Source organism: Molossus molossus, unplaced genomic scaffold, assembly GCF_014108415.1.
Source record: "Molossus molossus isolate mMolMol1 unplaced genomic scaffold, mMolMol1.p scaffold_m16_p_11, whole genome shotgun sequence".
NCBI lineage: Eukaryota > Metazoa > Chordata > Mammalia > Chiroptera > Molossidae > Molossus > Molossus molossus.
The window spans coordinates 6,351,736-6,379,592 of NW_023425346.1; positions in this window are offsets into that span (position 1 = coordinate 6,351,736).

Genomic DNA, 27,857 nt, shown 5'->3' on the forward strand with positions numbered 1-27,857 from the left:
TATAAACAAGATCCTACAAATTAGTAGAGACGAATTCACGGTCAGGTATAAGGGTAGGACCAAAGGGAAAACATAAATGCAAAAAATTCTCATAATTTAACAAGTGGCTTTTTGGTGAATTTATTCTCCAGGAACTAGAAATGTTTCGTGCACCATTTTAAAGGGATATCTTTCAGATTAATCAATGTGAGGACAGAATGAAGGGTTTTAATTAAGGCGTAAGTTAGGTCAGTTGTAAGAAGGACAATGTACTGAAAAATGTAAAAGCAGATTCAATGACCACCAGTTAGAAGGTTCCTATAAAAGCAAGAATGAGAAACAATGTTAGTTTAGACCAACTTGGCAGAAATGGAAAGGAGGGAATGGATTCAACAGATGTCTAATCTCATCTTCTAAAAAGACACCAGTTGTGTTGGGTAAGGGCCCACATATATGATTTTATTTCATCTTAATTTGATCTTTGAAGCACTATCTCCAAATGCAGGCAAATGCCAAGGTATTGGGGGAAGGGTTAGTATTCCAATATATACATTTGGGGGGATAAAATTCAGTCCACGATAGAGGGTAATTGAAGCTGTGGGTGCGGGGTGAGATAGCCTGATCTAAGATGCATCACAAGAGAGGGCTTGGGTTTGCAGCATGAGGAGTTCAACATGTAACACCCATGGAAACATGGTGAAGGAGGAACGAGCATTTCCGAGAGAAAGCATGGGGGAGACCTAGATGATGGAAGTCAAGGGAATTGGACCTCTAGATGAGGAGGCAGTGTGCAAAGGACAGGAGATTACAGAAAGATCAGGGAATGAGTACTGCACGGGATTCTTGTCTTCTGTTTCATCTGCTCAGGGAGGAACCTAGTGACTGGTCTCCAGCAGTCATTAAGCAATGAATTAATTATGTATTGCCGTATTTGATCTTGAGGGAGGAGATGACAGGACTGAACATTTAGAATCGGCTAACCATAGCTGTGCAAATTCAAAGACGTTCATTTCTCAGAAGCTTGCTTCTAAGTACATTTGATAATTTTTCTCTCCCAGTGTTGACAGAGATTATGTTTCTGGCACACATATCAAGGAAGCTACTTATTGAAATACTTTAAGCATTTTACTCAAATTAATTAGAGGTAGGAAGAAATAGAGACCGAGTCTGTATCAAGCCGGCTCCTTTCTAGAGAACAATGGGACTATATTCAGAGCACCTTTTTTCAGATGTGAATTTCAAAGGGTGATTTGGGTTGGGAGTGAGGCTCTGTGGCAGTGTGAGAGAATCAGCGTGAAATCAGCTGAGTAGGTGTGAAGCAAGGTCAGGCAAAGCAAGTGTCCTTCCCAGGGGCATGAGCCAGCCAGTGTGTGGACAGCTCAGTGTGACTGTCTGAACCCAGCAGTCTTATTTTACAATCAAGTGAAAACTAAACCCAGAAATGAAATATTTTTATTAATACATGTGATGTTTCTACAAGTTGATTAATCAGCCATTAAAAGGCATGGGTTATGGACTTCATTTATGAAAGCCTTTGAGGAAGAAAGATAAGCTGGTTCCTTACCCTAAGAGACTACGCCAGCATCTTGGTGAATGATGCATTCACATGCAAAGGCATATCAAACCAAAAGCCCTCCACAGAGCATTTGTCCCTGTAACCAGACATTGTCCCTGACTTAGGACCTGAGTTGTACAATGGATTGAGCAGATGGTTGAGCAGCTGGTTGAGCAGCTGGTTGAGCAGGTAGTTGAGCAGGTGGTTGTGCAGGTGGTTGAGCTGGTGGTTGAGCAGGTGATTGTGCAGGTGGTTGAAAACTCATGAACTTGGCCATTAATTAGAACAAGACTCATTAAAACAAAGCTAGATGGCAAGAAAGTACAAAATGTCCCTTAAAGAAATAGATTGCAATATTAGCACATTTAATCCTCCCAAATTCATGAGAGAAATGTTAACTGCATTCTAAGTATTCAGGTTGAAGCCCAGAGAACATACACAGCTGGCAGTGAGCAAAACCACAGTCTGTGCTCTTAGCTTCCAAGGAAGTTCCTGGCACATGGTGGGCCCTCATTAATATTTACTGAAGTAAATATAAGGCCAGATGTGCACCACGGATTCTCTGGACTTTTCTCATTTTTAGCAATTTTTGGAGTATATTTTACAAAGGATGATTTTTATAAATAGATTCCGAATCTGTTTGTCACTCTGATCTGTCCTATTTAAAGATGGCATTTGACAGAGTTGGAGAGAGAAGTTTGTACTGTTGTTTTTAATGAAAAAGAAAGTAAACAAGATTAAATAGATGTGGAGAGGGAGCTAGAGACTTCTACTCAGACATTTATTTAGCCTATGCTGCCTTGGGCATTCCTTTTCAAATAGACCTCCACAAAAGTGAAGACTCAATGCTTTGGCCATTCAAAATATTATGACACAAAGCCAGTCCTGAAAGAACGGGGGGGACCTGCCCGTCAGGAACACTAGGGTGCACCATGCAGACCTGGACTTCCTGAATTGGCTCAGCCTTATAAAATTCAAAGAAAATCGTCATTATGTTGAAGGCACCCTGCTGGTCTACCTGCAAGGAACACAGACTGGGCACTAAAGGCTTCTCCCTGTGCGTCCACTCTGTGTTCCTCCTTCAGGTGGACTGAAGCCTGGGAGTGCAGGTGTGGGGACAGAGTGGTGCTAGCCTCTACCATCTGCAGCCTGGGCTACATCTCTCCTTGTTCCAGGTCACCATTTCTGCACCTTTAAAGAACTATAAGGAGAGACAATGAGATCATCTCTAAACATTTTCACTAAATTGAGGATTTTATGATCCAAAAAGTTTATAAGGCTGACCATGCTGAAAGGGTTCGCTGTTGTAGAGCAATTTTGCTGTTATAACCTAAAAAGACTCAGGAAATAATTCCAGGAATATCCTCACCATGACAACCATTGATTTCAATGGGGTGGATGGGCTGATTTCCTAAACTTAAGTGAATTTTGTGCACTTCAGAAATTAGGTCCTAGACCAAGGTAAACATAGACATCGACCACTTGCTTTGTTCTCTGGGAGCGCGGGTCCTTGTAGCAGTGTTATCAAAAATCTTCTTGATGTCTTTAAAAAATGTCAATTCCTCCTTTCTTCTAGCCCTGCTCTTACTTTTCCGAAACTAAGAAAAACAACTCTAGCATCCAAAGTTACCTCAGGTCTAATGCCTCCTTGCTGATGATAAAACTTTTCTCACTTAATGAGAACAGCCTGAAGTCTATGTTCAGAAGAAAATACAAACTAGCCAAGATTGCCAAGCAACAGAGAGCCAACTAAATAGCTGAGCAGTTTCCCCTTCAATGGGAGCTGATTACCCACCAGGCTAAGACGCTCAGAGGGCCATGGAAATGCATCTCCATTGTTGCCTCTAACCCTTTTCTGTCATTTTAGTTATGAATGTGCTATTTGAGTAAACTAGCAAAAAAATGATGTTCTTGCACTTCATTCAAGCCTGTTTCTCAGCCTTTCTCATCCAAGTCAGGCTGGAGGATATCCAAGTCATCAGGGAAATAAATGAACACAAAACCAGTAGGCTGGAAATTGACCGTGATTCTTCAATGCCCATATCATTAGGTATGCCCCTTCCTTTTGTGTTTACTCTGATTTAACATTTCTTCAAATGTTACTAGATTCTGTTTTGATGCTGATGGGAGATACTGTTTTTCACATGTTTCAAGAATCCTAGAACATTTCAGTTTTTTTTTTCTTTTCTCCTTTTTCCCCTTTATTGATTTTAGAGCGATAGAAAGGGGGAGATAGAGAACCATCAAGGAGATAGGACATATTGGCGGTCCCCTGCATGCCCCCACTGGGGATCTGGCCCACAACCTAGACCAGGAATGGAACCCGCAACTTCTTGGTGCCGGGTTGATGCTCCAACACTGAGCAAAACCTGCTGGGCTTCTTTAGCTTTTTGTCACTCCCTTCTGTGGCCCTGCCCACCTCTGCTCACCTGTCCTATTCCCTGTCCTCTCTCCTTGCCTTCATTTCCCAGGCCCTGCTCACTCCTACTTACCCTGCTTCTCTATTTAAAAAGACAAAACATTTTTTAAATGAATAGATCCTGATACAAAAAATAAATGAAAATCTGATTATTTCTCTCTTAGGTGATTATGGATAGAAAAAGGGATTCAATATATGTTCTTTTTTAAAAAAATTATTTATTTATTTTTGTTACAGATGTTTCTCCTTTTCCCCCACTCATTCCCCCCTCCCCACCCTGTCCCCACCTTTGTTGTCCATGTCCACTGTTCATACATATATGCATATAAGTTCTGTGGTTTATCCCCCCACCACCACCTCTTCAGGGGATTGTGGGTCTGTACCCCACTTCCACCTCTCTGGGACTACCCCATTCCTCAGACTGTTATGTTCATTATTTCCACAAATAAGTTAGATCATATGATATTTGTCTTTCTCTGCTTGGCTTGTTTCACTTAGGATAATACTTTCCAGGTCCCTCTATGTCGTCTCAAAGGATGAGAGATCTTTCTTTCTTACAGCTGCGTAGTACTCCATTGTGTATATGTACCACTGCTTTTTTATCCATTCGTCTACTGATGCACACTTGGGCTGTTTCCAGATCTTAGCTATTGTAAATAATGCTGCTACAAACATGGGGGTACATATATTCTTTCTAATTGGTATTTCAGGCTTCTTAGGGTATATTCCTAGAAGTGGCATGCATCACTGGGTCAAATGGCAGTTCAATTTTTAATTTTTTGAGGTAACACCATATTGTTTTCCCTAGTGGCTATACCAGTCTGCATTCCCACCAGCAATGTGCTAGAGTTCCCTTTTCTCCACACCCTCGCCAACACTTGTTGTTTGATGATTTGCTGATGGCAGTCATTCTGACTGGTGTGAGGTGATGCCTCATTGATGTTTTAATATGCATCACTCTGATGATTAGTGGTGTTGAGCATTTCTTCATATGTCTCTTAGCCATTTGTATGTCCTGTTTGGAGAGGTGTCTATTTAGTTCCTCTGCCCATTTTTAATTGGGTTCTTTGTATTCCTTTTGTTGAGTTGTATAAGCACTCTCTATATATTGGAAATTAACCCCTTATCTGATATATCATTGCAATTATGCTCTCCCATACAGTGGGTTGCCTTTCCATTTCGATGATTGTATCTTTTGCTGTGCAGACACTTTTTAGTTTGATGTAGCCCCATGTGTTCATTTTCTCCTTTGTTTCTGTCAACTTACGTGATGTACAAGTAAAAATTCTGCTGTGTATAATATCTAAAATTTTGTTGCCTAGTTTTCTTCTAAGATTTTTATGGATTCATGAGTCACATTTAAGTCTTTTATCCATTTTGAATTTATTCTTGTGTGATCTATACAATGCTTTGGGTAGTATGGACATTTTAATGATGTTGATTCTTCCAATCCATGAACAAGGTATGTGCTTCCACTTTTTTATATTTTGCTCTATTTCCTTTTTTTCAATGACCTGTAGTTTTCTGAGAATAGGTTCTTCATTTCTTTGGTTAAGTTTATTCCTAGGTATCTTAATTTTTTTTGCTGCAATGGTAAATGTGGGTTTTTTTTAGTTTCTCTTTCTTTGAGCTCATCATTGGTATAAATGGTATAAGAATGCCATCAATTTCTTGATGTTAATTTTGTATCCTGCTACTTTGCCAAATTCATTCATTAAGTCTAGTAAAATTTTGATGGAGTCTTTGGGGTTTTCTATGTATTGTACCATGTCATCTGCAAATAATGACAGTTTCACTTCCTCCTTTCCAATTTGGATCCCTTTATTTTTTCTTCCTGTCTCATTGCTGTGGCTAAGATTTCCACTACTATGTTAAATAAGAGTGGCGAAAGTGGACATCCTTGCCTTGTTCCTGTTCTTAGGGAAAATGCTTTTAGTTTTTGCCCATTGAGTATGATGTTGGCTGTAGGTCTTTCATATATGGCATTTACTATGTCAAGATATGATCCCTCTATTCCCACATTGCTGAGCGTTTTTATCAGAAATGGATAGGCTTTTTTGGCATTTATTGATATGACCATGTGGTTTTTAGTCTTCATTTTATTTATGTGGTTTATCACGTTTATTGATTTGTGAATATTGTACCAGCCTTGCATCCCTGGGATGGATCCCACTTGGTCATGGTGGATAATTATTTTGGTGTATTTCTGGATCCGATTTGCTAGTATTTTGTTCAGGATTTTGGTGTCTATATTCATCAGGGATAATGGCCTTTAGTTTTCTTTCTTTGTAGTGTCTTTTTCTGGTTTTGGAATTAGAATTATGCTGGCTTCATAAAACGAGTTTTGAAGTCTTACTTCTTCTTGAATTTTTTGAAATAGTTTTAGGAGAATGGGTGTTAGTTCTTCTTTGAATGTTTGGTAAAACTACCCTATGAACCCATCCGGGCCTGGGGTTTTGTTTGCTGGGAGAGTCTTGATTACATCTTCAATTTCTTTTGTTATTTGTCTGTTCAAGTGTTATATCTCTTCCCGGTCCCGTTTTGGAAGGCTACGTGTTTTGAGAAATTGGTCCATTTCACTTAGATTGTCAAATTTGTTGACATATAATTGTTCATAGTAGTTGTTAACGATCTTTTGTATTTCTGTGGTGTCAGTTGTTATTTCTCCTCTTTCATTTCTGATTTTGTGTATTTGGGTTCTTTCTCTTTGTTTCTTGGTGAGTCTAGCTAAGGGTCCATCGATCTTGTTTACCTTTTTGAAAAACCAGCTTTTTGTTTCATTGATCCTTTGAATTGTTTTTTCTTTTGGTCTCTATGTCATTGATTTCTGCTCTGATCTTTACTATTTTCTTCCTTCTTCTTGCTCTGGGGTTTTATTTTTGTTTGCTCTCTAGTTCTTTAAGTTGTGAGGTTAGATAGTCTATTAGAGATTTTTCTTGTTTTTTGAGGTAGGCTTGTAGTGCTATGAACTTCCCTCTCAGAACCACTTTTGCTGCATCCCATAGGTTTTGTGTTGTTGTGTGTTCATTTTCATTGGTTTCCAGGAAGTTTTTAATTTCTTCCTTGATATCCTCGGTAACCCATTCATTGTTTAATAACATGGTATTTAGTTTCCATGTGTTCAAATTTCTTTGTATGTCATTCTTGCAATTGATTTCTAGTTTCATGCCATTGTTATCTGAAAAGAGGCTTGATATGATTTCAGTCTTCTTGAACTTGTAGAAACTTAGTTTGTGCCCTAACATGTGGTCTATCTTTGAGAATGTCCCATGTGCACTTGAGAAGAATGTGAATTCTGTAGTTTAGGGGTGTAATTTTCTGTAGATATTTCTTAAATCCATTTGATCTAGTGCTTCATATAGAGTCTCTGTTTTCCTGCTAATTTTTTGTCTAGAGGATCTATCCAGTGCTGTCAACAGGGTGTTGAAGTCCCCTGCTATGATTGTATTACTATCAATTTCTCCTCTGAAATTCTCCAGACGATTTTTAGTAAATTTTGGAGCTTCTATATTGGGGGCATATATATTTATCAAGGTTATATCTTCTTGTTGGATAGATCCTTTCAATATTATGTAGTAGCCTTCTTTGTCTCTAGTTATGGCCTTCATTTTCAAATCTATTTTATCTGATATGAGTATTGCGACCCCAGCTTTTTTTTTATTTCCGTTTGCTTGGAAGATTGTTTTCTATCCCTTCACTTTCAACCTATGTGAGTCTTTTGTTGTGAGGTGAGTCTCTTGTAAACAACATATAGATGAGTCATGCTTTCTTATCCAATCAGCTACTCTGTGTCTTTTTATGGGAGCATTCAATCCATTTATGTAAGGTGATTATTGATATGTACTTATTTATTGCCATTTTTGTTTAGTGGGGTTCTTTATTCTTCCCATTTCTCCTGCTAATTACAGCAGTCCTTTTAACATTTCTTGCAGTGCTGGTTTGGTGCTCATGTATTCCATTAGCCTTTTTTTTTGTCTGGGAAGCTCTTTATTTGACCTTCTATTTTGAATGATAGCCTTGCTGGGTAGAGTAGTTTTGGATTCAGATCCTTGTTTTTCATGACCTTGATTACTTCATGCTATTCCCTTCTGGCCTGTAGTGTTTCTTGTGAGAAGTCAGCTGAGAGCCTTATGGGGTTTCCTTTGTAGGTAACTTGTTGCTTATCTCTTGCTGCTTTTAGGATTCTCTCTTTGTCTTTAATTTGTGGCAGTTTGATTACTATGTGTCTTGGTGTGTGCCTGTTTGGGTTCTTCTTACTTGGGGCCCTCTGTGCTTCTTGAATTTGAATGCCTTCTTCCTTCACCAAATTAGGGAAGTTTTCTGTCACTATTTCTTTGAATATATTCTCTAACTCTTGCTCATTTTCTTCTTCTTCGGGGACTCCTGTAATGCAAATATTATTACGTTTCCAGTTGCTCCACAGTTCTCTTAAGCTGTCTTCCTGTTTTTTCCTTTTGGTTTTCTGATTGTTTAATTTTTTCTACCCTATCTTCTAATTCACTGATCTGGTCCTCAGCTTCCAGTGTGTTTTTCATTTCTGATATGTCATTCTTCATTTCTTCTTGGTGGTTTTTAATTTCCAACTGGTTGATTTTCAACATTTCTATGTCTTTACTCTAGTTGCTCATGTCCTTACACATGCTGTTGAGCTTCCTCAAGATCATGGCTCTGAATTCTAGTTCTGAATTCTAGTTAACTTGCTTAACTGCACCTCATTTATCTCATCTTAGGTAGAGATGTCTTGTTCCTTCATTTGGCTTTTGTTTCTGTTTTCACCATTTTGACTATCACAGTGGGCTTTGGAGTCTGCCAAATTTTCCCTGTGGGTGTTGGTGTTCTGCTGTTTGTGGCTCCCTCTCCTGGGTTTGGATGAGGCAGGGAGGACCCATTTTAACCACCACTGTCAAGTCTTAACTTTCCTCTAGCTTTTTTTGCCTGGAGGCTATTAGTAGAGGTCACCTGAGGAACCTTGGTTTCTGAGTTGACTGAAAACTCCCTCAGGTGCTCAGTGTAAGAGGATTTCCAAAGGGTGGGGCAGATGCTGGTTGTTAATGAGCCTCAATTAGCATTTCAAGGCCCACCGGTTCGGGTTGAATCTCCGAGGGAGGGACCTCTGCCTCTCCCCAGGGCCCTGGGAAGGAGTTAGATGACCACAGTCCTGCATGGCTGCACTGGGCAAAAGCTCTGAGAACCTTCCAAATCCCGAGTGTCCCCACACAGTTCCAGTCCAGCCTGCCTTCCCTCTGCTGGAGGCCACGGTGAGTGGCTGCGGTCAATTTAGCCTCTGTTCGGGCTCTGCGTCATGGAGCCACCTGGGACTTTAACCCGAGGACATTGCTTCCAGCTAAGGGTGGCCGAGGCTGTAGCACCAGCCCAGGGCATAGCATCCAGCCGAGGGCATAGCACCCAGCCTAGGTGGCCGCAGGACCCAGCCAAGGCAGCTGCTGGTCCAAGCCGAGGCCACAGGACCCAGCAGACAACGCAGCTTCCTGCCGAGGCGCTGGCCCCAGACGAGGTCGCAGGACCCAGCTGAGGTTGCGGGACCCAGCCGAGATGGCAGCAACTTCCAGCTGAGGCCTCTAGACCCAGCCGAGGGTGTAGCACCCAGCTCACCCTCGCAGGACCCAGATGAGATGACCACTGGTCCCAGACGATACCACAGGACCTAGCCAAGGGCGCAGCTTCCAGTTGAGTCCCCGAGTCCCAGCCGAGTCCGCTGGTCCCAGCCCAGGCCGCTGCAGACTGTGGGCTCCCGGCCCCCTTTCGTGTCATCGCAAGCCTACCAGGATTGAGTCAGTGTTCCTGTTATATGGTCCTCCAAGCCACCTTTCAGTTGCCCATTCCTGACGATTTGTCTTTATTTTCGTTGTAATTTCAGTTTGGTCCTGGGAGATGGTCTGTGTAGCTTCCATTCACTCCACTGCCATTTTATCTCTTCAGGTCTTCTTTTTGAAATCTACTTTATCAGATATGAGTATTACTACCCCAGCTTTTTTTTGCCTTCCGTTTGCTTGAAAGATTTTTTTCTATTCCTTCACTTTCAACCTTTGTGAGTCTTTTGTTGTGAGGTGGGTCTCTTGTAAACAACATATATGCGAGTCATGCTTCTATATCCAGTCTGCTGCTCTGTGTCTTTTTATCGGAGCATTCAAACCATTCACATTTAAGGTCATAATTGATATGTACTTATTTATTGCCATTTTTGTTTAGTGGGGTTCTATTTTTCTTTCTGTTTCTTTTACTAATTACAGCAGTCCTTTTTGCATATCTTGCAGTGCTGGTTTGGTGTTAATATATTCCCTTAGCCTTTCTTTGTTTGGAAAGATCTTTATTTGACCTTCTATTTGGAATGAGAGCCTTGCTGGATAGAGTAGTCTTGTATTCAGATCTTTGTTTTTCATGACCTTGATTACTTCATGCCATTCCCTTCTGGCCTGTAGTGTTTCTGTTGAGAAGTCAGCTGAGAACCTTATGGAATTTTCTTTGTAGGTAACCAGTTACTTATTTCTTGCTGCCTTTAGGATTCTCTCTTTGTCTTCAATTTTTGGCCTTTTGATTACTTATTTCTTGGTGTGGGCCTGTTTGGATTCTTCTTACTTATGGCTCTCTGTGCTTCTTGAACTTGAATGCCTTCTTCCTTCACTAAGTTAGGAAAGTTTTCTGTCATTATTTCTTCAAATATATTCAGTAACCCTTCCCCATTTTCTTCCTCCTTGGTGGCTCCTATGATGCGAATGGTATTACATTTCCAGTTGTCCTACTCTTCTTTTAAGCTATCTTTGTGTTTTTTAATCAATTTTTCCTTTCAGTTTTCTGATTGGGTGATTTTTTTCTACCCTGCTTTCTAATTCACCGATTTGGTCCTCAGCTTCTTCTACTCTGCTGTTTAGTCCTCCCAATGTGATCTTAATTTCTGCTATGTCATTCTTCATTTCCACTTGAATGGTTTTCAATGTTTCTATATCTTTACTCATAGTGCTGATGTCCTTACTCATGCTGTTGAGCTGCCTCAAGATCATGACTCTGATAATTTGCTTAGCTGTATTTCATTTATGTTATCTTTGATAGAGTTCTCTTGTTCTTTCATTTGGGATTTTGTTGTTGTTGTTGTTTCACCATTTTGGCTATCTCAGTGGATTTTGGATCCTGACAAATTTTCCCTGTGGGTGTTGGTGTTCTGCTGTTTGTCGTTCCCTCTACTGGGTTTGGATGAGCCTGGGTAGGCCCATGCTAAACACCACTGTCAAGTCTTACTTTCCTGGGTAGATTTGCAAGCCCAGAAAATGTTCAGTTATCCTTTAGATTTTTTTCTGGTGGCTGGTAGTCTCAGTTATTCAGTGCCTTGGAATGTAGCCTTAGTGTTCTGCATAAGAGGATTTCCAGAGGGTGGGATAGATGCTGGTTGTTAATGAGCTTCAATTTTCTTTGCCTCACTTGGGAAAGGCTGCTGTTTTTCCCCACAGCTCGAGGAAGGAGCCTTTGTGGCCGCAATGCAACAAAAACTCTGAGATCCCTCCAATCCCTGGTGTCCCCACAGAGTTCCAGTCCAGTCTGCCCTCCCTCTGCAGTAGACCCCATGTAAGTGTCTGTGGCTATTTTAGTGCTCTGTTCTGACTTTCTGTGCTGTGGAGCAACCTTGGTCTTTATTCCCCAAGGGTGCTTCTTATCACTAAGACTGCTGCTGTCCATGGGCTCCCAGCCTGCCACCCTCTTGTGCCTCTGCAGATCCTACCAGTGTACCTGGTTATATGGTCCTGTTCTGCTGCTTTTCTGTTTCTTTTTTTCAAGGATTTGTCTTTATTTTAGTTATAATTCCCTTTTGGTCTTGGAGGATCATCTGCATGGCTTCTTTTTTCTCTGCCTCCTTTTTGACATCCTCGAAGCCTATCTTGTATGCAGCTGGGTTGCACAGGCCTCTCTGGTGCCTCTGCACCCTGCAGGTCCCACGGGTAACTGAATTGCACAGTCCCTCTGGGGACCTGGCTCTATGCCTATGTTATGGGCTGCTGAGTTGCACAGGACTCTCTGGTGCTTCAGCACCCCACAGGTCCCATGGGTAACTAGATTGCACAGTCCCTGCTGGGTTGCACAGGCCTCTCTGATGCTTCAGCTCCCTGCAGGTCCCATGGGAAACTGGATGGCACAGTCCCTGCTGCATTGCAAGGGCCTCTTTGGTGCTTCAGCACCCAGCTGGTCCCCTGTGTTATTGGATGGCATAGTCCCTGCTGGGTTGCACATGTAATTGGATCGCACAGTTGCTGCTGGGTGGCACAGGACTCTCTGGTGCCCCTGCACCCAGCAGTTCCAGAGGGCAGGCAGCTGGATGGCACCAGTCTCTCTAGGTCTCCAGCTTCCCACAGCTCTTGTGAGCTACTGAACCACACAGGCCTTCGTGGGTCCCCAGGTCCCACTGCCGGTGGCTGGGGAGTGCTGCTGCCCTGTGAGGCTCAACTCCTGCTCAGCTTTTGCTGTAGATTTTGGGGATGGGTCTCATCTGCTGGTCTGTGCTTCTGTTCCATGGGGATGGGTGTCTGTTCCCCAGCCTCTGTTGCTGAAGGTATATCTGAACTCTGATCAGGCTGCTACTGTGGGGAATGGTGATGGGCTCTGGGTTGTCCATGGCTTCCATGACCATCACCTTGGGAACTCCACTACTGTGCACTGGTCTGTGTTGACACAGAGTGTCCACTGGTGCGATGGTGCCAGGTATGCTGGTGGGTTCAGGTTGCTGGGCGCTAGTTGTTCCCGCTGACTCCTCCCAGGGAAGACCTGGGATCTTCCAAAATTGTGGGACCTCTGCATGGTGCAAGGAGAAGTACCCTAAAGGGCCGCTTACTGCAGTAGACGGCTGCTCTGTCCACAGCACAGAAACTTTCTGCTCAGCATCTCTATATTGTAGAGGTTTGGTCATCCACATTCGCATCCACTCACACTCTCTCACACACTTGCTCACTCTCTCGCACACTCACCCTCCGGTTCTGCCCCCCGCCATCTTCTCAATATATGTTCTTAATTGGATAGGAGAAATATAGTCACTCGTGTGTCATTTTCCAGTCACTGACAAAGTTAAGATAAAAACAAAAGCAGATCCTCAGCTCATATCCGTCTAGACCAGACTCTTTCACTAACTACCGCCAGCCGCAGTGAGGGCCGTTACTGGGGCACACAGAAAGAGAGGAACCTTGTACTTTTTGATGAGATCCACTGGGCATACTGGCCTGGTCAAATGTGAACTTTGTTGTGTAGCTTTTTTGGTGTGATTCCTAAAAACAGCCATATACAAATAATTCAATGAGCCAAATACAAGTCCTTAAAGCAAGTGCTCAGTTTTTAAACTAGTTTATGCCCTTTGCTTCACATAAGATCACCTTCCTCCTGTCATGACCAGTTAGTCTCAGGAAGAAAACCCTTCCTCTCACTGAGTAGAAGCATGCAATGCCTTCCATCAGTCGAAGTTACTTTTTATGAATGAGGTGACTGATTCCAGAACGAAGGAGATGCTAAGTCAGGTGGCTGGGGAGGTAAAGGAAGAGGAGAGGAGATCATAAACTCCTCTTTGCTCCTCTGCTGCTGATGGGACAGGCTGCTTCAGGGGAAGATGCTGAGTCCCAGGTGCCTCTCGGTGTCTGTTAGAATTTCATCTGTAAGAAGTAGTAATATATGAAATTTTACCTGTTGCAATAGCATGAGTGGACCGAGAAGGTATTATTATGCTAAGTGAAATAAGCCAGCCAGAGGAAGACAAATACCATATGATTTTACTTCTATGTGGAATCTAATGAACAAAATAAACTAATAAACAAAATAGAAACAGACTCATAGATGCAGAGAATTAGCTGCCAGTTGTCAGAGAAATGGAGTTTGGGAGACTGGGTAAAAAAGGCAAAGGGATTAAGAAGTACAGAACTGTAGTTACAGAGTAGTCACAGAGTTGTAGATTATAGTATAGGGAAAGTCCATAATATCGCAATAACTATGGATGAGGCCAGTTGGGTAGTTGAAATGGGGGTGTGACCTCTCTCTAAAATATGTGACTTTCTAACCACTTTGCTATATACATCTGAAACTAATATGGGATAATATTGAATGTAAATTATAAATGAAAGAAAATTTTAAAAAAAGAAAATTAAACAAAGAAAGAATAATATATGAAAATAAAAATGTAAGCAAAAAAGCTACTTATTATGTAATTATTATAGAAACAAAAATTGGAAATAGCCCAGATACCCAACATTTTTAAAAGTTTAAGTGAACAGTGTCCATCACTCTAGTAGACTATTGTGCATTCATATAAAATGATGATCATAAATTTTTGATGATTTGAGAAGATTTTTACAAATATAATCTTGCATACAAAGAGGTAGATGTGAATTTGTGTGCACAGTTTTACCCTTGGTAAACATGTACCTGTTAAGTGTGTGTGAATAAACAAGTATATGTGAATACAGAGAAAGAAAGGAAATGAATTAACCTACTTTTAGCAACAATGATCCATGGGTCCTTAAGATTGCTGTGGGTTTTTTTTGCTTTTCTCTTTACATGTTTTCTCAGTTTACAAAGCATCTGCCATAAGCATTTTGTGTATTTTACAAAAAAAATCGACATTTAGCAATATAAATCTCCAGTGATTTCTGCATGGAGGCCATGCTCATGCACGTGCCTTACTGTGACTGATAGAATGAGAGCAGAAGTTGCATGCACCACTGTCAAGAAGAACCTCTGAGAGCCTTCATGGTGCTCCGCTGTGTATTCATCGGGTAGGCCTGAAAGCTGCAATGTCCCTGACAGGTGCTTCCTCTTTAACCTGGATTTCAAAATGCAAAAGACATATGGAACAGAGCCAGAGGGGCCTACAATGGCAAACATATGACATGAATGAGAATCCAACTTTTCTGCAGTCAGCCACTGAGAATCGATGGCTGTTGTTACCATAGAATAACAAAGAGACAACTTGAGTAACATAGCCTAAGTGACTAATTAGCTGGTTATTTTAAGCAAGTAATTTGTTGTTAATCTCATAGACTCAAACAGAGACAGGCTCAGCTGTCTCAGGAATACCAGTATCAAGCCAAACCAAACAAACCTCCTGCTACTTTTCTACCTTTTCCAGTTAATTTTTTTTAAATTTGCTGATTAGATACATAATTTTAGTGTATTTTGTCTTCACTTCTATACCTTTACTCCTTGATCTTTTTTTTTTTCCTTTATTGATTTTAGAGAGAGAAGAAGGGAGAGGGAGAGAGAGAGAGAAACATCGATGAGAGAGAACATCAATTGGCTGCCTCCCGCATGCCCCACATTGGGGATCAAGCCCACAACCTGGGCATGTGCCCTGACCGGGAATTGACCCAGTGATCTCCTGGTGCCTGGGACGACCCTCAACTACTGAGCCACACCGGCTGGGCTACTTCTTGATCTTTTGAAATCTGATTTCTATTTGTGCAAACAGTAAATTTATTCATAATTTTGATATTTTAAAATTCACAGTCCAATTAATTTCCTAGAATAAACATATATTAAATGTTTTAAAATTTCCAATTATTATATATTTTATGTAATTTTGGTTGGAATTCCAAGAACAATGTGATTTTCTTCTCAGTAAATTACAGCAGAAAGCAGAGAATGTCAGTTTGTTCCACCACTGGTAATGTTAACTTTAATCTCTTAGGTAAGATGATGTTTAAAAGTATTCTTAATGTACAGTTACTATTTTTCCCTTTGTAATTAATCTGTAGAAAGATACTTTTGGACCATGTAAATATCCTGTTCCTCGTGAACCATCCATTATTTTTAGTATAATGGGTGGTTTTGTCAGAAAATATTCCCTATTTATATCAAAATAAACATGTGTTTTCATTGTAATGAGTGGATTATAATCCGTGACGATCATTGTCTAATTTGATGATCAAATTGCCCAAGTTTGGCCACTGAGGGTTCCGTCAATCTGCCTCCTATCTTTTTGGGGTCTCCCCAACTTGAGATGTTTTATATTTCTGGCCCACCAGGATATACTGGATATTCCCTGTTCTTTATCTGAAATCAGCTGTTTCCCAAAGGAGCTTGGTTTCTTTTGATGGAGAGAAATATTTAGAAACCAAGATGCAAGTGTTGGGTGCAAACTCAGTGGAGCTGGGAAAGATGGATATATATAGATATGTTTGTATCTTCATATCCTTATCTTTCTCCATGTAAAACCTTGACTTCACACTGTTATTTCCAATTTCAATCCAAATCCACATAGTTCAGTTTGCTCTTTCCTTTAACCATATTTGCAAGTTTCTTTAATACTGAGAAATCCAGTCCATATTACACTCATATTTAACTTTTTTACTGAACATGTAATACAACAAAGGTAGTTTCAGAACTGCTAACTCACAGCAGTTGAAAAAGAAGCCTACAACTAGAGTTCCAAATTGTTTATAGTTATTTTCATCTTTAGTCTGAGTGTATACAGTAAAAAACATTGCAAAGCTACTTAAGTTATATCTCCTTTCATTCAAGGTTGTACAATATTTCTTGAGAACATACTTATGTCATTTGGCTTCTTGTTTGAACTCAAATTTATGGTGCTATTTTTCCTGGTCCTTATTGATTTTATTTTATATTTTTGAATGTGTCAAACATTCACCTAGTTCCCTAAGTCAAAACTATAAAAAAATACAATCAAAGAAGTAACCTTCCTCCACCCACAAAATTTCTATTCCATTCGTAGCAACTCTTCATAAGTAATCAGTCTCATTAATGTATGGTTTATTTTTATAGTGTTTCTTTTAGTGAAAAAAAGTTTATACACATGTATTTTTACTTTCCATATTCTCTTGCATGAAATAGTATACTTTTTAGTTTGCCTTTTCAATTAGCAATGTATCTTAAAAATCATTCCATAACATGTAGATACCAGAGGTTATTCAACCAACATTTACCTATGAACTTTAATGATATTTCCACCTGGCTGGTGTGGCTCAGGGTTGAGCATCGACCCGTACACCAAGAGGTCACCAGTTTGATTCCCGGTCAGGGCACATGCCCAGTCTGTCGACCAAATCCCCAGTGGGGGGCATGCAGGAGGCGGCCAATTGATGTTCTCTCTCATCGATGTTTCTATCTCTCTCTCTCCCTTCCTCTCTCTATAAAATCAATAAAAGGAAAGAAACAGGTATTTCCAACATTTTGTTATGACAATGTGGTAATAAGTCACTTTATGCATAGGTATGTTTATATTGTTGGTGATGATTCTTCCCAGTAAACTCCTAGAATCGGGTCAAAAGTAAAATGTATTTCTCATTTTGTTAAGTATTTCCACATTCTCTCTCATAATGGTTATGCCAATTTGTATATCTACTATCAGGCATGCTTGAGAGTGTCTGTTTCCCCAAAGCCAAGCTACTGAAAGCATTCTGGTTGTTCAGCTTGACTCTGTATTTAAATTATTTGCTAGCTTTTTATTATTTCAAATCGAAGAAGGGAGATTCTGCATGATCTCAGTCTTCTGAATTAATCAGAAATATTTCTATTGAATAGAGTGCTTGGCACATGTCACGACTTTGACTTTGTGATAGTCTTATCCACATATCCTCTTCAGAAGATCTGAAGCTTATCCACAGAATAAAAGCAGGGACTGTTTGCATTTTAACTAGTGTCTAGCACAGATCTCTATATATGTTCTCAAGAGATATTTGCTTAACTAGCTTATTTACTTTATAAAGATAGGTAATGAACAATGGAATACTAAGACAAATGGAAAGAAAATACAAACAAAGTTTGTTTCTTTTTTCCTTCCCCTCAGTACTGTAGTTACACTCTTTCTAAATTGTATCATGATTTTCTTTGTTGTTTCATTTGAGGAAAAAAAAAAAAAGCAGAACAAATTGAAACTGAAACCTAGATAAGGGGTCACTTAGTGAAGGACACTGTGAAACCCCATGAGACATTAGCAGACCACCTGACAAGAGGTAGGGATTGGAAAATAATTCCTTGATGAGTCTGAAACGCAGGATGTTTCTTCCTCTGAACTCTGCATTTCCTGTTAGCATTTCCTACATCAAGCCCCTAACACAGGAGAGTTTCTTGGGGAAGTTAAACTGACAACCCCACGCTGATCAGAAGCCTCAGGACAGGGTATCTCTGAAATGAGATCAGTGTCAGAGTGCTATTGCCCTCGGCAGCCATGGAAGAAGGAGAAAATAAGATTAAAAAAATCTTCATACCATATTTTATTAGAAGAAAACATAAGAATCAGAAGCATGGAAAAGGAAAAGGTTTCACATTGTGTCTTTAAATAACTTTTAGCAATACCAATAGGAGACAAACTTTATCCCTCTAAACAGTGTAAGTGAAGGCCTGGATACAAACATAAAATGGCCCATAACTTGAAATTATAAAAATTTGAAAGCATTTAGGATATAGATTTTTAAAGACTTTATTAAAAGTAGTTTTGGGTTTAAAATAAAATTGAGTAGAAAGAACAGAGATTTCCCATTTATCCCTACCCCACAAATGCTCAACCTTCTCCGTTAGTAACCATCCTATACCAGATGGTGTATTTGTTACAATGGATTGATCTACACAGATATCACAATCACCCAGAGTCCGTGGTTTACATTGGGGTTCACTCTAGGTGTTGTACATTCTATGGCTCAGAAGAAATATATAATGACATATTCATCAATATATTGTCATACAGAGTATTTTCACTGCCCTAAAACCTCTCTAAGATCTGCCTATCTATCTTGCCCCCGTCTCCTCAGCAACCGCTGGTCTCTGTACTGTCTCCACAGTGTTGCCTTTTCTAGAATGTCACAAATTGAAATCATATTCTGTAGCCACTTTAGTTTGGGTTCTTTCATTAAAAATATGCATTTAAGATTTCTTCTTTTTTTTTTTTTATGCCTTGATAGCTCATTTCTTTCTAACAATCAATAATATTGTATTGTCTGGATGCATCTCAGTGTGCTTATCCATTCACATACTCAAGGACATCTTGGTTGCTTTAAAATATTGGCAATGGAAAATAAAGCCTTTATAAACATCTATATGCAGGGCATGGTGTGGACATAAATTTTCAATGACATTTAGTAAATACCAAGAAATGACTATTTCTGGGTTGTATGGTAAAAGTGTGTTTAGCTTTGTAAGGAATGCCAAAGTGTCTTTCAAAGTGCCAAAGCAGTCTGCATTCCCACCAGCTATGTCTCGGAGTCCCTGCTGCCCCACTTCCTCATATGTACTTGGTGTAGTCAGTGTTCCAGATTTGGGTCATTCCAATAAGTGTGGAGCAGTGTCACATTGTTGCTTAATTGCCATTTAACTGATGACATATGATGTGGAGCATCTTTTCATCTGATTATTTTCCCATTTGTGTATCTTATTCAGTGAGGGATTTGTTAAGGTATTTGGTCCATATTTCAATTAGGTTAGTTTTTTATTGTTGAATTTTAATGGTTCTTTGTATGTTTTAGATAATAATCCTTTGTCAGATGTGTCTTTCACACATATATTATCAAAATCTATGGCTTGTCTTCTCTTTATCTGGATAATTGTGTTTCATAGAATAGAGAATTTAAAAAATTTTAATGGATTCCAGCTTAATTATTTCATGGATCATATTTTTAGTGTTTCACCTGAAAATGCATACCATACCCAAGGTCATTTAGGTGTACTCCTATGTTATTGTCAAGGGATTTTATTAGGTCTTGATCAATTTTGAGTTAATTTTTATGAAGAATCTAAGATTTGAGTCTAGATTCATTGTTTTGCATGTGGATGTTCACTTGTTCCAGTATCATTTATTGAAGAGACTATCTTTGTTCCATTGTATTGTCTTTGATGCCTTCTCAAAAGTCAATTACCTGGATTTATGTGGTTCTATTTCTGTACTTTCTGTTCTATTCCATTGATGTATTTGTCTAATCTTTTGCCAAGACCAAACTCTTGATTACTGTAGCTTTATTCATTTTTTTTCTTTATTGATTTTTAGAGGGAGAGGAAGAGAGAGGGACAAATAGAAACATCAATGAGAGAGAACATCAATTGGCTGCCACTTGCATGCCCCCCACTAGGGATTTGGCTGACAACCTGGGCCTGGGCCCTGACTGGGAATTGAACCAGTGACCTCTTGGTGCATGGGTTGATGCTCAATCACTGAGACATACTGGCTGGGCTTGATTACTATAGCTTTAAAGTGCACCTTGAATTCAGGTAGTGTCAGCCCTCTGCTTTTGTTCTTCTTCAATTGTGTTGGCTAGTCTGTACCTTTTGCCTCTTCATATAAACTGAATACATTTGTTGATACATAGAAAAGAACAAGCAAGAGCCCTGGCCGGTGTGGTTCAGCAGCTGGAGTGTTGGCCTGCGGAACAGAGAGTCTGGGTTTGGTTCCCGCTAGAGGCATGTACAAAAAAAAACACAAACAAACAAACAAAAAAAACAAGAGAACATGTAAGAATTTTGATTTAGGATTGTATTGAATTTATCAATTAAGCTTGGAAAAACTGACAACTGACAATGTTGACTTTTATTGTCCATGAACATGGAGTATCCCTCCACTTATTTAGTTCTTTGATTTTATTAATCAAAGTTTTGTCATTTTTACCATATACATCTTGAATACATTTTGTTAGATTTATACCTAACTATTTTATCTGGGGGGATGTTATTGTGTTTTGAGCTTCAAATTCCACTTGTTCATTGTTGCTATGTGGGAAAGCAATTGACTTTTGTATGTTAACTGTGTATCCAGCAACATTGCTGTAATCACGTATTAGTACCAGTGTTCTTTTGATCAATTCTTTTAGATTGACTACATGGACTATTATGTCAACTGAGAAAGAAGACAGTTTTATATATGGCTATACACAGTTCACTTCTTTCTCTGACCTTATTGTATTAGCATGAACTTCTAATATGATGTTACAAAGAAATGGTGAGAGACCTAGCCAGCATGGCTCAGCGGCTGAGTGTTGACCCATGCACCAAGAGGTCCCCGGTTCGATTCCTGGTCAGGGCACATGCCCAGGTTGTGGGCCAAATCCCGGGGGGGGTGGGGGGGGCATGCAGGAGACGGCCAATCAATGTTCTCTCTCAAGAATGTTTCTATCTCTCCCTCTCCCTTGCTCTCTCTCTGAAATCAATACAGAAAAAAATAATAATAATTTAATTTAATTATTTTATTTACTAATTTGTTTTTGTTACAGATGTTTCTCATTTTTCCCCCATTGACACCGTCCTACCCTTCCCCCCGCCCCATCCCCGGCTTTGTTGTCCATGATCGTTGGTCATGCATACATGCATGTAAGTTCTATGGTTTATCTCTCCCCCCACCACCCCCATCCTCTAAGGCTTGTCAGTCTGTACCCCACCTCTATGTCTCTGGGTTAATTTTGTTCAGTAGTTTGTTTAGTTAATTATATTCACAAATAAGTGAGATCATGTGATATTTGTCTTTCTCTGCTTGGCTTGTTTCACTTAGCATAATACTCTCCAGGTCCTTCCATGCCATCTCAAAGCAAAAGAGATCTTTCTTTCTTACAGCTGCATAGTATTCCATTGTGTACATAGACCACAGTTTTTTTTGTTGTTTTTTTTTATCCTCACCCGAGGACATTTTTCCATTTTTTGTTCAGATAGAGTGGGAGGGAGAGAGAGAGAGAGAAACATCGACATGAAAGGGACACATTGAGTGGCTGCCACCCGCACGACCAACCAGGGCCGGGGACAAACTGCAACCGAGGTACGTGCCCTTAGCGGGAACCGAACCCAGGTCTCTCTGTACCGCAGGCCGACGCTCCAACCGCTGAGCCAAACCGTCCAGGGCTAGACCACAGTTTTTTAATCTACTCATCTACTGATAGACACTTGGGTTGTTTCCAGATCTTAGCTATTGTAAATAGTGCTGCTATAAACATGGGGGTCCATATAGTCTTTATGATTGGTGTTTCAGATTTCTTAGGGTATATTGCTAGAAGCGGGATAACTGGTCAAATGGCAGTTCAATTTTTAACTTTTTTTGAGGTAACACCATATTGTTTTCCATAGTGGCTGCATCAGTCTGCATTCCCACCAGCAGTGTACCAGAGTCCCCTTTTCTCCACGCCCTCACCAACACTTGTTGTTTGATGATTTCTTCATGGTGGCCATTCTGACAGGTGTAAGGTGATACCTCAGAGTTGTTTTAATTTGCATCTCTCTGATAATTAGTGATGTTGAGCATTTCTTCATATGTCTCTTGGCCATTTGTATGTCCTTTTTGGAGAGGTGTCTATTTAGTTCCTCTGCCCATTTTTTAATTGGGTTCTTTGTCTTCCTTTTGTTGAGTTGTATGAGCACTCTATATATATTGGAAATTAACCCCTTATCTGATGCATCATTGGCGATTATGGTCTCCCATATAGTGGCATCCCTTTCTGTTTTGATGGTTGTTTCTTTTGCTGTGCAGAAACTTTTAAGTTTGATTTAGTGCCATGTGTTCATTTTTTCCTTTGTTTCTGTTGCCTTAGGTAATGTACCAGTGAAAGTTCCAATGCTTATGATGTCTGAGATTTTATTGCCTACATTTTCTTCTAGAATTTTTATGAATTCACGAGTTACATTTAAGTCTTTTATCCATTTTATCCAGTCTTTTATCCATTAAGTCTCATGTATGGTGTAAGTTGGTGTTCTAGCTTTATTTTTTTGCAAGTAGCTGTCCAATTTTCCCAACACCATTTATTGAAGAGACTGTCTTGATGTTAATTCTTCCAATCCATGAACAAGGTATATGCTTCCACTTTTTTATATCTTTCTATATTTCTTTTTCCAATGATCTGTAGTTTTCGAAGAGGTCCTTTACTTCTTTGGTTAAGTTTATTCCTAGGTATCTTAATTTTTTTTGCTGTGATGGGAAATGGGATTGTCATTTTAGTTTCTCAAAAAAAAAAAAAAATTTTTTTAAAAAGAAGAAATGGTGAGTGGAAACTTCCTTGTTTTATACCTGATCATAGTGGGAATGCTTCAAGCTTATCACCTGAGTATGGTGTTAACTTTAGATTTTTGGAGATAATTTTTATCAAGTTGATAAAGTCCCCCCAATATTTCTAGTTTACTGATAATTTTTATCATGAATGGGTGCTAGGTTTTTTTAAATCCTCTTTCTGTATCTCTACCTAATTGTGTTATTTTTTTTTACAATGCTAATATGAAAAATACCTTAATTGATTTTCAAATTTTGGACCAATCTTGCAATTTATCTGAGATATATTTCACCTTGTCATGGTGCAGAAGGTAAAACAGTTATAGAATAAATTTTGTTTAAATGACTCTTTGTTATTGAAATAGAATTATATTAATGCCACCCTGAATGTTACCTTCTGAGAGTCTGTGAAATGCATATGTCTTCCTTTTATTTAAAATATTACTTTGAAAACCTCTTGGCTCCTGAAAAGAGCTTTTTATCTTTCAAAAATATTATATAAAGGTTATCTTTTTCTCCTAATATTATTGTTTAAGTTGGAAGTGAAGCCAGCATGCACACTTAGAAAGTGTTGTAAGAATTCTCAAAATATAAAGCCACATAGGAAGCAGCTTCACAAAAGAAAAAAACTTTTAGAATTGATGCTTCTTATAGAACTTAAAGGCTGAAGTGCATGCTTCCATTTCTGAAAGAGAATTAATTGAATAATGTGAAAAATGTTCTTCTTATAATAAATAATTATTTTAATTTCTGCATTGTGGCCAAAAAGGAAATAGTAAATAGAAGTATAAAATATGCATGTATTCTGACATTTCTAACTAGTATGCCATCAGTCACGAATACCTGTTTTCTACATGTCTATCAGCAAGATATTGTACTAGGTGCTGTGGGGATGAAACAGCCTTTAAGGCACAGTTTCTCCTCCAAGCAGATTGATACTAATTGAGAAAGAAAATATAATATGCATATGATAGAAAACTAGAAATACACAGTGATACACAGTCAGTATGCAAAACCACAAGAAAATAAATGCCCCAACTGATCAGAAGAGAGAGCAATTGGTGGGCACATGGCCCTAAGATCTTCAGAATGAAGAACTGGAAATCAATTTGGAGGTGAGTAGGATTCAGACAGGATGGTGATGAGGGATAAGGGCAGGAGAAAGTTCCTGGGTAGAGAAATAAGGGTCACTAAATGAACAAGGCAGGGTATAATTTCACAGAACAAGAGACTCATGAGAAATTAAGGGCAAAGGGCAAAGAAGAAGAATTTGTCTAATTGGGTTTGGAGAACCCAGAAGAGGGTTACCTAAACAATCTGGCCTTTGTGCTTTTTGTTTGTTGTTGGTATTTCAATTTTTATTGAGTTTTTAGAAAGAGAGGAAGGGAGAAGGAGAAAGAGAAACACTGACATTGGAGACAGGCATCAACAATGATCAGTCGCCTCCTACACACCTCCTATTGAGGATCAAGCCCACAACCTGGACATGTGCCCTGAACAGGAATCGAATCAGCGACCTCTTGGTGCAGGGTTGATGCTTAACCACTGAGCCACACCAGGCAGGCAACAATCTGGCCTTTGACTGGGGCTCAGGACATGTGGTGCCCACTCCGTCCTTCAGATAATCCTGGAATTTACCTCTCACTCTCCCCCAAAACACTGTGGAAGTTCCATGCTAGTAGTTGTGACTAGAGGGAAACAGCTAAAGGAGCAGTGTGGATGGATCACACCTGAACTGAGCCCAGCCCACTGGGGTGAGGTTGGATTATTATTACTTGTTTATCTCTTCAAAGAAATGTATATCAATTTAAGCCAAATGAATGAAGCTCTGTGGGGTTTTATTCATCAGAAAATCTAGCTGGGCAGATGCTCCAACGTCCCCAATCAGAGAGCATACTCCACAGCAGCAGAACGGCTCAGGACTTACTTGATGTTGGTAAACCTGAAGAGGAGGTGGTCTAGGGCTGTGAAGGTGGTGATGTGGTGAAAAGAGGGAAAGGATTTGTGTAAGAAATGGTAAAACAGCTGGACGTAAGAATGGAAGAGAATTGGAAAATTCAGTCAGCAGAACATATTCCGTACCACTTACCTAGTTTCTCCAACTCTCCTGATTGTCTTTTCAATCCATTTGGCCTCAGGGAGGGGCCAGCTCACCTTCTCCTCGAAAACGCTTGGTTGGTATCTCAACCCTCATTTGTCTGTCAAGTGACCCAGGTTAGGGACCTTTGTCAGCCACAGAGACATTCTCAAGTAGCAAAAGTGAAGTTCTAAGAGGCCCATTCTGAGCCCTATGTCCACAGATGAGCCTGTTGGACCTTTGCCTCCCACGACTCAAAAAGCAGAGTTAGTAATACCCCAAGTCAAGCTATTTGGAATCTTGACTGAAGGCAAACACATGAACGCAGAGCAAAGATATTCCCCCAAAAGTGAAATTGGATTATTAAACCTCTGGCCGTCACAGAGAAAGCCCAGATATATTGCTTTTTGTTCCTGACAACAGAGTTCTGGGGTGGGTGGAGCAGGCATTGCTGTCCATATAACGAGGCACCAGAATGCAGGTGCTTTGTCCGAGGCCATATGATTAGCAAATCCAACAGAAACCACTTATTTTGGCTGCCATTTCAGGGTTCTTTTCGGTAAACCAAACAACTACTGAATGCTGAGCTTACTGTGAAGATTGACTGAAGTCAAGTGAGGTGCAGGCTGGAATGCAACCAGTGTTCAACAATCACAGTGAGCTTCGGGAAGCCATGGTTTGCAGTGTCTTTTAACAGCGTGTCCCTGGCGCATAACACACACTTCTTTTGACCAATTTCAGACTGAAATGTTGTTTACTGAATTTATTGCATATTTTTTTAAAAATACATTTGTACTTTAATTCTTTCCTTTTCTTGTTTCCTTTGCCACTGCCCTACAGAATTCTTTACTCTTCTGTTCAGCCATGGTAAAAGCACCGACACGTCTAACTGGACTGCGGCACGTGAGCTGACATGGCACTCATGGCTGTGTGCCCAGGACAGGACAGTGCCTGCCTTAGCAGCGTGTTCTCAGTGATGCTTGTGGATGGAGAAGACATGAACGGATGTCCAAATTCCGTGATGAAAAAAATCCTTCTTCATGCACCAGTTTTAGGCTCATTGAGAGTTTTAGTTACTCTTGATAGTTCTAACTGTGTCCTCTTTCAGCCACGATCAAAAAACCAACCAACAGCAGTGAACAAAAGGCCTAAAATGCGCCTTTTATGCTGGTCATTTCTTGGCAAATGGCATTTTGGAAACTTGTAAGCAGCATGATTTCTCAAAAAATAAGTTGGCGCACTTCCCTTTTTCTCTATTATCCTGTGATATATTTGTTTGCTTTTGATGATATAAGAGTGAATGAGCCCTGGCCGGTTTGGCTCAGCGGTTGGAGCGTCGGCCTGCGGTACAGAGAGACACGGGTTCGGTTCCCGCTAAGGGCACGTACCTCGGTTGCAGTTTGTCCCCGGCCCTGGTTGGTCGTGCACGTGGCAGCCACTCGATGTGTCCCTTTCACGTCGATGTTTCTCTCTCTCTCTCTTCCTCTCTCCCTCCCACTCTATCTGAACAAAAAATTGAAAAATGTCCTCGAGTGAGGATAAAAAAAAAAAAAAGAGTGAATGAATTTAATCCTGAATATTATTTTGTCTCATTTCTATATGAACCAACTGATGGGTAAGTAATTATAAAATATTTAGATCAAATGGAAGATTATGCATATCAGTTTTATCTTTTATTGACACAAATGTCATTGTGCTATGAGAAGTTTATTATTGGGCTGTGTTTTCTGATGCTTCTTATTTATTTATTTTTACACTGTAAATGTCTTGGTGGTGAGTAACAAATATTTTCACAAGGAATAAAATGCTCATTTTTCCTCTATCAGTTTTTCAGAAAATATTGCTTCTAATCAATAAAGTAGAATAGTCATATTTTAGGTTCTTTAATTTGAACACCAAGAAAATGATGTAGACTGATTTTAGATGTGGTACACCTATCTGTGGAAATCTGTGGACAATGGTCAGTTGTCATTTTGAGAATAAAATAAAAGGAGAGGGTTTTTCATTTTGTTTTTCTGTGTTTTGTTCTATTGCCACTAAGAGTCCTGGACTGGACTCAGGAAACTACAAAGCTTGCCACAGCTTCTGTGGCCTTCAGACACACTGAACACACTGAGCTGCCTTCAAGCCACCCAATTAAATATCAGCATTCCGGAGTTTTTACTTCACTGCAAACACTACTCTCTCTATTCTTCCACCATTTTTTTTTTCTTTCTTTTTTTTCAGATATTTTATTTTTGTTTACTTTAAATAATTTATCAATTACAGTTGACATACAATATTATATTAAGTTCAGATGCACAACCCAGTAATTAGACATTATATAATTTACTGAATACCCAGATAAATCTCATACCCATCTGACTATTGTATAGTTATTACAGTATTATTGACTATGTTCCCTATGTGGTACTTTACATCCCTGTGACTGTTCTGTAAATACCAATTTGTAATTCTTAATATCTTCACCTTTTCCACCCATGCCCCTAAACCCCCTACCATCTGGCAATAGTCAAAATGTTCTCTGTATCTATGAGTCTGTTTCTGTTCTGCTTGTTCATTTATTTTTTTATATTTAATTATTGATAGGTATTGCCCTTTTATTAGTTATATGTTGTTTTCTATTTCTCTTCTTAAAGAACATCCTTTAACATTTCATCTAATACTTGTTCTGTGGTGATGATCTCCTTTAGCTTTGTCTCTTCTAGAAAGCTCTTCATCAGTCCTTTGATTCTAAATAATATCTTCTCTGGGCAGAGTAATTTTGATTTTAGTTCCTTGCTTTTTATTTCTTTGAATATTTCTTGCAAATCCCTTCTGGCCAGCAAAGTTCTGTTGAGAAATTAGTTGACATTCTTATGGGAGCTCACATGTAGGTAAC